The 13549-nt window shown below is 37.6% G+C and overlaps 1 long non-coding RNA gene across 1 annotated transcript; it reads right to left on the bottom strand.

Moving 5' to 3' along the window:
• Positions 1–885: 885 nt before the first annotated feature.
• On the bottom strand, positions 886–1325 carry LOC109163176. The gene is made up of 3 exons (XR_002051210.1): positions 1268–1325; positions 1185–1199; positions 886–914 (listed from the first exon to the last, which is right to left on the bottom strand). It is a non-coding gene; the product is annotated as an uncharacterized LOC109163176 (long non-coding RNA).
• Positions 1326–13549: the final 12224 nt, after the last annotated feature.

Below are 13549 nucleotides of genomic sequence, written 5' to 3'. Positions count from 1 at the left end.
CACGACATTGACATATATGCAGCCTAATTGAAGAGCATCCCAAGAGTGTGGGTTATTTTTTTTATTATTTTTTTATTTTTTATTATTTTTTTTATAAATGGTTTTTTGTAAGGCCAAAAGACAATTTTTAATAGTTTTGTCAGGGGTTTCTGGTTGTTGTTGTTGTTTTTTTTTTTTTTTTTTTTTTTTTTTTTTAATGGAAAATATTGCTTGTACTTCAATTTTTTACTTTTAATTTTTACTCTATCTCACAAGTCTTTGATCTAGACATTTTTTTTGAGACCCACATGATAAAAATATCATATTTTTATTTGTCACGTCATGGAGTAAAAGTGATGGACAAGGGAGTAAAATTTGGAGTACATGTAGTAGAATTTTTTTTTTATTATTTTTTTAATGATGTGTAGGAAAAAGAATCCAATTTTATTGGATGTCCCCGGAGGTACATGTGGAGGAGAAATGTGATTTGGAGGAGAAATGTGATTTGGAAGAGAAAGGAGAGAGGAGATAGAGGAAAAATAATTTGTAAAATGATAATTTTTTGTGGGTCAAGCGGAGGAAGAAAAAAAGAAAACAATTTGCGCTTTCAGTGCACGAATTGGGAGTACATGTAGTAGAATTATTATTATTATTATTTTTTTATGATGTGGAGGAAAAAAATTCCAATTTTATTGGATGTCCCCGAAGGTACATGTGGAGGAGAAAGGTGATTTGGAAGAGAGATGAGAGGAGAGAGAGAGAAAAAATAATTTGCAGGAATGAGGATTATTTGTGGGTCTCGCGGAGGAAGAAAAAAGAAAACAATTCGCGCTCCCAGTGCGTAATCCGCACCATCAGTGCCCAGCAAGGTGCCTAAGGAAGCTTCCCGTGCGGTTGACTAAAAAATACGCACCTTAAGAACACAAACCACGCATCTAAAGTTTTAAAATAGCGCACCTTAAGTTTCAACAACTGACGCACGTTAAGAAGGAAAACTACGCACCTTAAGAACACAAACTACACGCACCTAAAGCTTTAGACTGAAGCACCTTAAGTACACAAACCACACACCTTAAGCACACAAACAAAACACTTTAAGAACACAAATCACACACCTAAGGTTTTAAAATGACGCACCTTAAGTTGCAACAACTGACGCACCTTAAGTATACAAAGCACGCACCTTAGGAAGGAAAACAACGCACCTTAAGAAGGAAAAACTATGCACCTAAAGCTTTAGGTTAACACACTTTAAATTTCAACACTGGGGCACCTTAAGCACACAAACTACGCACCTAAGCAACCACATAACTGCACCTGAGAAGGCCAACTGCACGGGAACCCATATGTCCATCATCAGGAGAGAACCATACCCCAGGTGAGAACCTGTGAACAAATCCAAACCATTGATCTAGTAGATCTAACATTTAAAAATAAACAAAACTTTGTAATATTTATGAAAATGACCCCACACATTTTAAAAATTTGTACACGGAGTAATATTTATGAAATTAACCCCGCTAATTTTTTACTTGATTTTCCATCCATCAGATCTTGCAGATCAATGGTTTGGATTTGTCCACTCATATATATATCCTTCAAAGGGGATCGCCAGTCGCCGGTTTTGTGGCCAGAGCATTGTCGTAATTTTTCAAAAAACGGGTTAACCTGCTATTACAGATTAATATTTGGTTTTTGGGCTTGAATATAATGTAAGAAAATAACATGTTGATGAGTATAATTGTAATTTTAAAAAGTTTAGGGGTTCAAATGTTCAATTGACTTTTTATAGTATAAAGTTTAGGGGTTTTTTGTTTGTTTTATTTTTATAGTTCAATGACTTATTTGACCATTGTTCTTCCGAAAGGTTGAACCCCAACCTGACAGAGCTTTTAGGAGGATGTAAATCAAGTGAACATGAATCACACTTTGAGAGGTTGTTCACACTGTAGCTGGTGAGACTCGATCCCTGGTCATTTTTTAAAACTTTCATCTCTATAATTAGTTGAGCTGTCAATGCGGGTCTTATTTAACCATTATTGTAATTTAAAATGGTTGTTATTGAGACTAAAACAACCAAATGAGAAATGATTGTATGGTTAAAATTATAATTTTCATTTATTAAAAATATAAAAAAGACAAAGATGCCAGACGTCTGTGTTCATGCACACAACTTTATGATGCAATAACTTCCTAAAATTAAATACTAAGGCCAATAAAGTAAGCTGCTTTTTTTGAATTAGATTCTTGTCACTTTCTTGTGTCTCTAATTTTACTTGTCAAAAAGCATAAAGTAGTTAGTAGTAGTGCAGCAGTTTATTAAGGGAATACCTAGTCGCCTTGCTTTATTAGCCTTTTTATTATTAATTGAAACTATTCTTTCAATCTTTCCTAGCAAATAGTTTATCATTTGTACTCCATAATTATACATAACAATTATGAAAAAAATACATAACAATTAATAATATTAAAGGTGCCATATAATTACCACAAATTATATTGAGGACTATGGTCTACCTTGCATGAGGACCATGATCCAAAATGGTTCAATTTTATATTTAGTCGTTAACAACGTCAATTTGTGCATTATGTTTAATAACATGCATCTTATACTATGTTCATAATATTTGTTCTATATGTTTATAAACTTAAACCTTAACGTATACAAACACTAAACTACTAAAAATGTGACCTCTCTTTCCTCCTGTAAAGCTCTCTCCCTCCCATGAGTATCGAGCGTTCCTCACGTTTTCCTTTTTCTTTGTCATCTGTGTTCTTCGTTTTTTCTAGTGTGTTGTCCTCTTTTAATTAGAACCCGTTTTGTGCTTCGCTTGTTGGGGTGTTTGGTACACAGGAATTGCAATTTTATTCCTTTGCAATTCCACAACAACCGAAATTCCATTGTTTGGTAGGAAGGATCCCTCTGCATAGATAAGGAGAAAAGTGTGTATTGACAAATTTGCCCTTTAGTTTTTATATAACTTCTCCACTTTCAATTTCCAGTAATTCTATTTCTCCATACAAAAAAATATGTAATTTGAATTCCTACTTTATTTCAACTTTATTCTTTATTTGCAGAATTAAAATACCTTCTCCCATATTTTCTTCCTCCCAACCAAATGCCCTGTAAATATTTTGACCATGATTCTTCACGTCAACCATTGCCGTGAAAGGGTTAACGGGCCGGTATGCAAATATTACTTTGCAAGAAGAAGATAGTGGAATTGAGGTCCTAGATGATGGGGGTGAGGATACACATATACGGTTATTGTTATTGTTATTGTTATTGTTATTGTTATTGTTATTATTATTATTATTATTATTATTATTATTATTATTATTATTATTATTATTATTATTATTACTAATGTTCTTATTGGTCATTTTACATGTAATCAACTAAGAATAAACATATAATTTACCAAACATATTTCTACAATCATTTAATACTATCAGCTTGTTAAATCAACTAATCCAGTAGTTATTAGCTAATTCAATCAGCTATTAACTAACACTTAATTACGAAATACACCCATCGAACCTTCATGAGAAAAAATCTTAGCAGTAAACCTTCACCAGAAGAAGATATTACTAGAATATCATCTGATACTCCATTCCTAAGTTTACCAACTTTACATTAAATATAACACTCAATCAATTTCGGAAGACTTTATCAACATAAAAGATTAACTCTTCTAAACAAATAGCAAGATAACTAACATTACTGGTCAATAGGTAATAAAAAATCCTTCTAACAAGGCCATATATAATAGAAGGAAATAATAGAAAAGTTATGGTAGCCATGTCTAAAACAACTTTTAATAATCCTCCTCCATTTATACAGCAAACGTATTAACATTGTCATAAGATAAATTTTCAAAACTCATGCATAAGTGAAAGTGTCTTGCAATTGAATTTTCACTTAGTATTATACGTTTCAAATTTGAGCCATTCAATCACTTTGAAATAATGAAGGTACACTGAATATAAATTTTAAAATTTTCCGAACAACCCTTAGGTTGATTGACACTATTACAACCATTTGTCTGTATCGATGTTTCATACACACGTCACAAGCTAAGCCCAAACTTGATTGAAGTGACGTGGCGCCAATTCTTGTTTCTATAGGTATTTGAGTATTTCTTTTAAGTCATACTTTTGCATTTATCACTTTATCTAAAAATCTATTAAGAAATCAATCCACTTTACTTTCATGCAGGACCAGACACATACCCTAGAATGAAAATTATTGAGTGTTTGTTTGCCATCAACAAACGAAATATTCATCTACATTGAACTCTAGATCTAATGTAATATTAAACTAGAATTGAGCTTTCTTTCATTTGTGATTAATTAATGGGCTTAAGCAGTTAAGCCCATTCCTATTGATGCCTTGTAAGTCCAATCGTTATACCCTACACCACGGCTGTGCGCCGCGCGCCTCTCAAAACGACGTCGTTTTGGATCGTTTTGGGAGGCGCGGTAGGAAGTTGCTGTGATTATGTGTATTTGTTCACACAATTATGTGTATTCGTTCACACAATTATGTGTATTTGTTCATACAGTTATGTACATTTTTTATACAATTATGTATATTCTTTTTATACAATTATGTACATCCGAATCAGAAAATTTGTGTGTATTATGTTAAGAGTTGATGTGTATTATGTTAAGAGTTGATGTGTATTATGTTAAAAGTTTATGTTTATTATGTATTATGTTAGATTATGTGTATTATCTTTTAAAAAGAGTATGTATATTTTGTTAAATTATATAATTATGTACATTCATGTATACAATTATGTGTATTCTAGTATAACATTATGTACATTTTTGAACAACGGGTTTTTTTAAAAGAAAAAATTACTGTCATTCACTGGGGCGGGAAATTTCAAAAAGAAAAAAAAAATTAAAACGACGTCGTTTTGCATCTGGACGCACAGTGCAACGCGCGCCGTGGTGTAGGATATAAATTGCCTTGTAAGTCACATCCATTGAAAAAAATTTGTGAAAAAATCTGTCAAATTAAATAGTTACCTTACAAAATTTAGGACTACAACACCATCTTTAATGAGTTCCCACACATAACTAGAAGTTATTATAAACTTATTTCAAATAATACACAACTTGGTATAAAAACTTATACCAAAAAAAAAAGAAAAAAAGAAAAAGGAAAAGCCTACCATATCAATTGACATTGTACGTATATTTTGCAACCATGCATACCAACATGATTATATTATGTACGATTAAACATCAATATCAATAATATTCGGTATAATCATATATGAAAATCATGATAGTACCAAATACGATTAACTCTTCATTATAATTAAGTTATAATGATGAGAACAATAGTTCTATAAATGATTTTATTATTGATCAGTTCATAATGAAGAAATGTATTTATAAGGATACAAATAGTTCCGGTCGGGACATGAATGGTAAATGGTAATATTCCTAATAATATAAGAAGATGGAGAATGAATTTTAGTGTGCCTAGAATATAGCGTCCTAATATGCCTTCCCGAGCTTGCCCCTTAGATCATTTACCCTTATTGTGGTTAGTAACTTGGTGAAGATGCTTGTCAATTGGTCTTTTTGTAAAGATGTAGTTTCCTTATAGTTCCTTTAAGGATGAAATTATCCCTTCCAATGTTTCAATTTGCAAAATGATGTGGCATTTGCCACATCATTTTTACTCTTTTTTTTTTTTTTTTTTTTTTTTTTTTTTTTTGTTACAAATTTGATTTTTTTTGCAAATTTGCAAATGCTGTGCAAAAGCTGCCAGAGCTGCTGCGACAACTTTTGTACTTTATTTATTTTTTTTACTTTATAATATTTTAATAGAGTTAATTATCGAAATGGTCCCTTGACTATAATGAAATTATCAATTTGGTCCTTAACTATTTTTTTGACCAATTAAGTCCCTCAACTTTAAAAATCATAACCAATTTGGTCCTCTGTTTGTTTGACCATTAGTCAACCGTTAACTTGGGACCAAATTGATAATTTTGCTATTGTCAAGGGACCATTTTGGTAATTAACTTTAGGGGTGGGGATGAAGCAACACTGTTTTGGGAGAATAGTTTCTGTGTATTATTAATGATAGCAAGCACCCAATATATATACAGAGAGAACCCAAAGATTAGGAAACTAACCTAAATAACAGGAAACAAAATACTGGATTAACTCTAACAACTTGGACTATTCTAACTGCTTGACACACCCCCGCAAGCTGACGGTGGACACGGGACAACGCCAAGCTTGAGTCTGAGATCTCCAAAACGAGCAGTTGACAACGCCTTGGTGAAGATGTCCGCTAACTGGTCATGAGTAGAAACAAAATTGACCCGAAGATCCCCGGAAGTGACTTTGTCACGAACAAAGTGATAGTCGACTTCAACATGCTTCGTCCTGGCGTGAAATACTGGATTGGAGCATAGATATGTAGCCCCGAGGTTGTCACACCATAGAACCGGAACAACGGGGCGAGAAAGACCAAGGTCCCGAAGAAGAGACTGAACCCAGACCACTTCAGCAGCTACGTCAGCAAGACCCTTATATTCAGCTTCAGTCGAGGACAGGGCTACCGTTCGTTGCTTCTTCGAGGTCCAAGAGATTAAATTTGGGCCAAGAAAGACTGCATAACCAGCTGTAGACTTTCTGTCGATCGAGCACCCAGCCCAGTCGGAGTCGGAAAACGCATGCAATGTCGGGGATGATTCTGAAGCCGTAAGACGCAGACCTAAAGATAGCGTGCCTTTGATATACCGCAGAACACGTTTGAGTGCCGCCCAGTGTTCTTCTGTTGGAGTGTGCATAAACTGACACAACCTGTTCACAGAAAATGCGAGATCCGGGCGAGTCAAAAGGAGATACATAAGAGAGCCAACAAGCTGACGGTATGGCGTAGGATCATCCAGATGTAGAGAATCGGCAGCGGTGTTTGATGTAGCTAACGTCATCGGAGTAGCAAGAGGTTTGCAAGATTCCATGCCTGCCCTGCGTAAGAGTTCAGACATATACCGTTGCTGGGATAACACAACCGAGGTAGGGCCATACACGGCCTCAATGCCTAAGAAGAACCGTGGTTTCCCAAGGTCCCTTATCTTGAATGTGGTTGCCAGCTTCGACACCATGTCGTGAACCATGCCGGTGTCATTTGATAGGAGGATAATGTCGTCCACGTACACCAGTATATAGGCCCGGACCTGTCCAGAGTCATAAATAAACAACGATATGTCTGTCCTTGAAGGACGAAAGCCAGTGGTCACCAAGAACTCATGTAGACGCCTAAACCACGCCCGTGGGGCCTGCTTGAGGCCATACAACGAGCGTTGGAGTTTGCACACGTGATTGGGGTAACTGGGGTTGGCGTAGCCAGGCGGCTGCCGCATGTAGATGTCCTCAGTGATGCGCCCGTTCAGAAAGGCGTTGTGGACATCGAGTTGCCGCATATTCCAGTTATTTGAGACTGCATGTGCTAGTAGCAGGCGAATGGTGGTCGGTTTGACCACGGGACTATACGTCTCAGAATAGTCCTTGCCCGGGACCTGATTGAATCCCTTGACGACCAAACGGGCTTTGTACCGTTCGATGGTCCCATCCGACTTTCGCTTGATCCTGAAGACCCATTTACAACCTATTACATTCATGTCATTACATTGTGGAACTAACGTCCATGTTTGATTATCTATAAGTGCATTAAATTCAATGTCCATCGCTGTCCGCCAATGTGGGATCTTCACGGCTTGAGAATGGCAGGTCGGCTCGTCATCATCTACTGAGGCAACCAACCCTCTTGGTGGTCGGCGTTGGACGTGTGTTGTAGTGCGTAGCCGCATGACATGCGTCCGGGTAGTATCACGTCGCCTTCGACGACCCCTGGTCGTAGACGTCGTCGACGCCGTTGGCTGATCAGAAGACACAGGCGCACCACTGGATGTAGTCTCGGGTAGGCTGCCAATCTGTATGGCAGGAGTGACTCTCGCCGGTGCTGATGGAGCTATGTGAGGCAACACCAGCAGTCCACCAACTGGAGCGCACGCCCAAGGAGCAGATTGCGTAACCTTCTCGTCGGAGGTAGTGTCGGCCGACTGTTCTGGGCCTTGGGCAAACGGAACACGGTTTCATTAAACCTTACGTGTCTGGCAATGTACTCCCGGCCTGTGGCGACGTCCAAACACCTGTAGCCATTGAAAGAACTTGGGTATCCCAAGAAAACACATGGAACTGACCTGTAATCCATTTTGCGAGCATTATATGGCCTTAAGCATGGAAAACACTCACAACCGAACACTTTTAATAGAGAGTAACTCGGGGACCTGTGAAACAGACACGAATAGGGACTATTGTTTTGTGTGACAGACGAGGGCATACGGTTGATTAAGTACACCGCAGCCTCAAAGGCGTAAGGCTAATATTTTTGAGGTACACCACTTTGGGCTAACAAGGATAGTTCGGTTTCCACCACATGGCGGTTTCTACGTTCCACAACCCCGTTTTGTTCGTGAGTGTGAGGGCAGGACTGACGGTGTGTAATGCCTGCAGCAGTGAACACCGAGTGTAATTTCCGGTATTCACCACCAAGGTCGGACTGGATACTTTTAATTTGACAAGATAATAACTTTTCAGCAGAGGCACGAAACTCATTAAAAATACAATAAATATCAGTTTTTGACTTCATAGGGTAGTACCACATGTAGCGCGAAAAATCGTCTACAAATAACACGAAATAACTATAGTTATTATCTGATGCAACGGAGGATGGCCCCAGATATCTGTGAAGACTAACTCTAGGGGTGACCTACTAGAATGCTCGACGCGAGCCAACGGAAAGCGCGCAGACTTTCTCATTTGGCAAGCAGTACATATATTATTCAACGAACTGAGGGATCCTGAAACTGGACATTTAGAGAGAACCTGACGTAGAACTTTAACATGTGGATGACCGAGACGTTGGTGCCACACCTGTGGAGACGCCCGAGCAGACACAAACGCAGCCGGAGGAAACGCATTGAGAGAATACATTCCTCCTTCGCTGGGACCCCTAAGCAGGATTTGATGAGTTGTACGATCCTTCACAGTAAAAAACGAAGGATGAAATTCAAAGTATACATCGTTATCCTTAGTAAATTTATGAACAGAAAGTAACGATGCTCGTAACTGGGGAACATGTAAGACGTTGTTTAGGGACAGTGACCGTAACTTAGAAGGAATAGATAAAGAACCTGTATTTTCAACAGTTAGGCCGGTCCCGTCTCCCACCCGCAGTGTGTCTACACCGGTGTACGGTTCAACATCATGTAGCCCATCGGCCATTGGAGTGGCATGAGTGTTCGCCCCAGTATCAGGTAGCCAAACATTGTTGAACGGTGCACTGGAAAAATCATCTTGCGGTTGATTATACGTCATGTGGGCTTGCGGTGGGGCCGGAACCCGAGCATTACCTTGCGGCGGAATCGGACGATGTGGAGCGGCGTCTGTGAACCGGCGGAAACAGGTGAGTGCCGTATGTCCAGGAATGTCGCATATTTGACATCTAATACCTCCACGACCTCGCTGACCACGGCCTCGCTGCCCTCGGTGTGTGCGGCCGCGTCCTCTTCCGCCGTCCGCCGACTGGTGCTGACGAGCGACTAATGCTGACGGTGGTTGTAGCAACACCGACTGAGAGTCCTCAGGGAAGAGGTATTGGTGGGTGGACAACAAGTCTGCCACCTCTGGAATTGAAAGAGGGGCGCTCTTCGTCGTCAGGGATGCCACCAATCCGCGATACTCCGGGCGTAAGCCCCGGAAGATGTGTAAGTTCTGCTCGTCAAGACCCACCGGTCGCCCAGCCTGCGCTAGTTGTTCGACTAGGACTTTAGCGCGGCCGAGGTAATCTGCAGTGAAGGAGGTGCCTTGACGGAGGTTCTGTAGTTGGGTAAGTAAACTGAGAGAACGAGCCCGCGATGTGGACCCGAGTGCCGTCTCAATTGCCAACCACACTTGGCGAGAAGTGGAGTGGCCAATGGCGAGGTGGAGAACCTCCTCCGCTAAGGAGGACATCAGCATGCTCAATATAGACTGATCCTGTTGGATCCATTGAGCATGCAGGGGATTCGGTACCGGAGTCGCAGCAGTGGTACTGGCCATGAACTCTGGCGGACATGCCGTAGTGCCGTCGACATACCCATAAAGATTCTGCCCCCTCAAAAAGGGCACCAGCTGCGCTCTCAAAAAAAGAAAATTTGTGGCGGTCAGCTTGATTGACACATAATGATGTGCCTGATGAAGCATGTTTGGATATCGAGTTTCAGGGGCGGTTTCCGCCGCAGCCTGACCGGCAGCAACGGCCGGAACATCGGTAGGGGAAGGTGGAACAGTGGGCTCTTGGTTGTTGGCCATAGGATCGAAAGAAGGCTGATACCAAATGAAGCAACACTATTTTGGGAGAATAGTTTCTGTGTATTATTAATGATAGCAAGCACCCAATATATATACAGAGAGAACCCAAAGATTAGGAAACTAACCTAAACAACAGGAAACAAAATACTGGATTAACTCTAACAACTTGGACTATTCTAACTGCTTGACAGTGGGCAATTCGGTTTAGTTTTCTTGAACCGAACTAGTTTGGTTCGGTAATATACCGAACAACCGTACGGTATTGGATTCTTGTATACCGAATGGTTCGATAAAAAACCAATCCGAATTGTTCGGTAAAAAATTGAACTGAACCGAATGCCGTTTGATTTTTTTAAATATAATAATAATAATAATAATAATAATAATAATAATAATAATAATAATAATAATAAATAAATAAATAAATAAATAAATAAATAAATAAATAAATCCAAGTCCCTTGCTGCTTGCTCTGCCGTTCAGTTCATATTCTCACGGGTATCTCTTGTAAATGTTTTATTTGATTTCTTTATGATTTGTTATCAAAAGTTCTATATTATGTGTTATGGTGTTTACATAGTCCATATCCAAAGTCTAATATATGACAAAATAGCAATCCAAAGTCCAAACGGTATTCTGTTCGGTTCGGTTTTTACCGAACAATTCAGTTCGGTTCGAATTTTTACCGAACCGTTCGGTATACAAGAATTTATTACAATTCGGTTGTTCGGTATATTACGGAATCTAACTAGTTTGGTATGGTTCGGTTTGAAAAAACTGAACCGAATTGCCCACCCTTAAAGTTAATTACCAAAATGGTCCATTGACTATAGCGAATTACCAATTTGGTCCCAAGTTAATGGTTGACTAACGGTCAAACAAACGGAGGACCAAATTGGTTAAGATTTTTAAAGTTGAGGGACTTAATTGGTAAAAAAAATAGTCAAAGGACCAAATTGATAATTTCACTATAGTCAAGGGACCATTTCGGTAATTAACTCTATTTTAATATAAGTAATATAAATTATTAATGTTATTTTAATATATTGGGACCCACTTTTGAAAGTTGATTGGATTTGTAGGGATGTGGTGTGTATAGTAAATTTTTGCAAATTGGGTGATGTGGAAGTGGAACCCAATTTTGAACGTGAAAGAGATTTGCATGGATAATGTTTGTCTAATGCTACTTTGTCACGATTAAAATAAAAGAATCCTGACAGCCAAATTTTTGACCGCATGATCGACTATGATGGAACACTCATCCATAGGGATGTCAATTTTATCCGTCTCTGGTGGGGATCGCTGATCCCCGCCCGAAGAAGGACGGGGATGTGGAATGTTTTTAATTCCCCGTGGGGATGGGGATACCCCTCCTCGCCCCGTCTCGTCCAGTCCTCGATTTTTTTAAAATATAATAATAATAATAATAATAATAATAATAATAATAATAATAATAATATTATTATTATTATTATTATTATTATTATTATTATTATTATTATTATTATTATTATTATTAAAGTTTTAGATATGTTGCATTATATTTGGATATTGGATGGATGTGTTATATTTTGTACGAAAATTAATTTAATATTTGACATTTTGATTGCTATTGATAATTAATGAAGATTTAACTATTCTAAGATTAAAATTTTAATATTTAAGTTTTTTATATATAAATATTGTGAATTATACTAGCTTGACTATTATTTAAACAAAACAAAAAACTAATTTAATTAAAGGCTGACTAGGGAGGGGGATTCCATGAGGATGGGGAAAGATTTCCCATCCTCGGCAGGGATGGGGTTGGGAACGGGGATAGGGTTGGGGTTCTAGGAACGGGGAAGGAGGGTATATTCATAGCCCCGCCCTGCCCCTGCCCCGTTGACACATCTACTCATACAGAGCACAACTACAACAGAACACTCATCCAGAGCGCAACTACACGGAACACTCATCAAGAAATGCAGTTACAACGGAACACTCATCCAGAAAGGCAGTTACAACGGAACACTCATCTGAAGCGCGACTACAACGGAACACTCATCTAGAGCACGACTACAACGAAACACTCATCCGGAGCACGATTACAACATAATACTCATCCGGAGCACGATTACAACAAGACACTCATTTTGAGCCTTAATAGATAGTTTGAGGAATTATATTTAATGGAGATAAATTGATGAACTATTTGTAAGGTATTTATCGGGGTTATGGTTGGATCAACAATATCAAAGATGTTGCATGAAGAGGAGGTGGTGTCATTGGTCGGCAGTAGCGCCACAATGGGGTTTAGTGGCGGCGGTTTATTTTTTTATTTTATTTATTTATTTTTTTTGTAAGGGTTTGTAGTCATGGATCGTTTGGTTTACTAATATCATATGAGAGCAATAGTTCTGAGAATGATGTTATTATCGATCAATCCATGATGATTTAAAGTACATGATGAAGATATGTATTTATACGGATACAAAGAGTCTTATGATAGGAATGATAAATATTAATATTCCTAGTAATATAAGAGAGTGAAAATGAATTTTAGTGTGCATAAAATATAGAGTCCTAATAATATAATATCATACATGATAATACTAACTATGAATATATGATCACCCCTTATAATTTTTTATACAAATGATTAATAAATATGAAATTTTAAAATAGAAAAAGGTACAAATAGGCCATTAAACTATTGGGGGAATAGAAATTAAGCCATCGAACTCGAATAAGCTCCAAATTGATCTATGAACTTAGAAAAAAAGTGCAATTAACATTTTTAGCAGGTTACCAACAAGTTTTTGCTGATTAGAATGCTATGCGTATATTTTAATTATTATTATTATTATTATTATTATTATTATTATTATTATTATTATTATTATTATTATTATTATTATTATTATTATTATCCTACTAAACATTTGACCCTTAAAAAAAACAAAAAACAAAAAAAAAAAAAAACAAAACAAAAAAAACAAAAAAAAAAAAACTAAACATTTGACCCTAAGTGCTGGAGTTGCATAATAAAATATTTTCATTAAGCAAAGTTATCAATTAAGCAAAGTCGAAACAAATATTTGGACAGTGTTTTCTTGCATTGTCCTTTCTAATTTTGCTAACTTTGCTTAATGAAAATATTTTATTATGCAACTCCAGCATGGTTTCGACTTAGGTT

Source organism: Ipomoea nil, unplaced genomic scaffold (genome assembly GCF_001879475.1).
Source record: "Ipomoea nil cultivar Tokyo-kokei standard unplaced genomic scaffold, Asagao_1.1 scaffold2975, whole genome shotgun sequence".
NCBI classification, from domain to species: Eukaryota; Viridiplantae; Streptophyta; class Magnoliopsida; order Solanales; family Convolvulaceae; genus Ipomoea; species Ipomoea nil.
The sequence above is the reverse complement of the archived record's forward strand: the minus strand, read 5'-3'. Positions and strand labels throughout refer to the sequence as shown.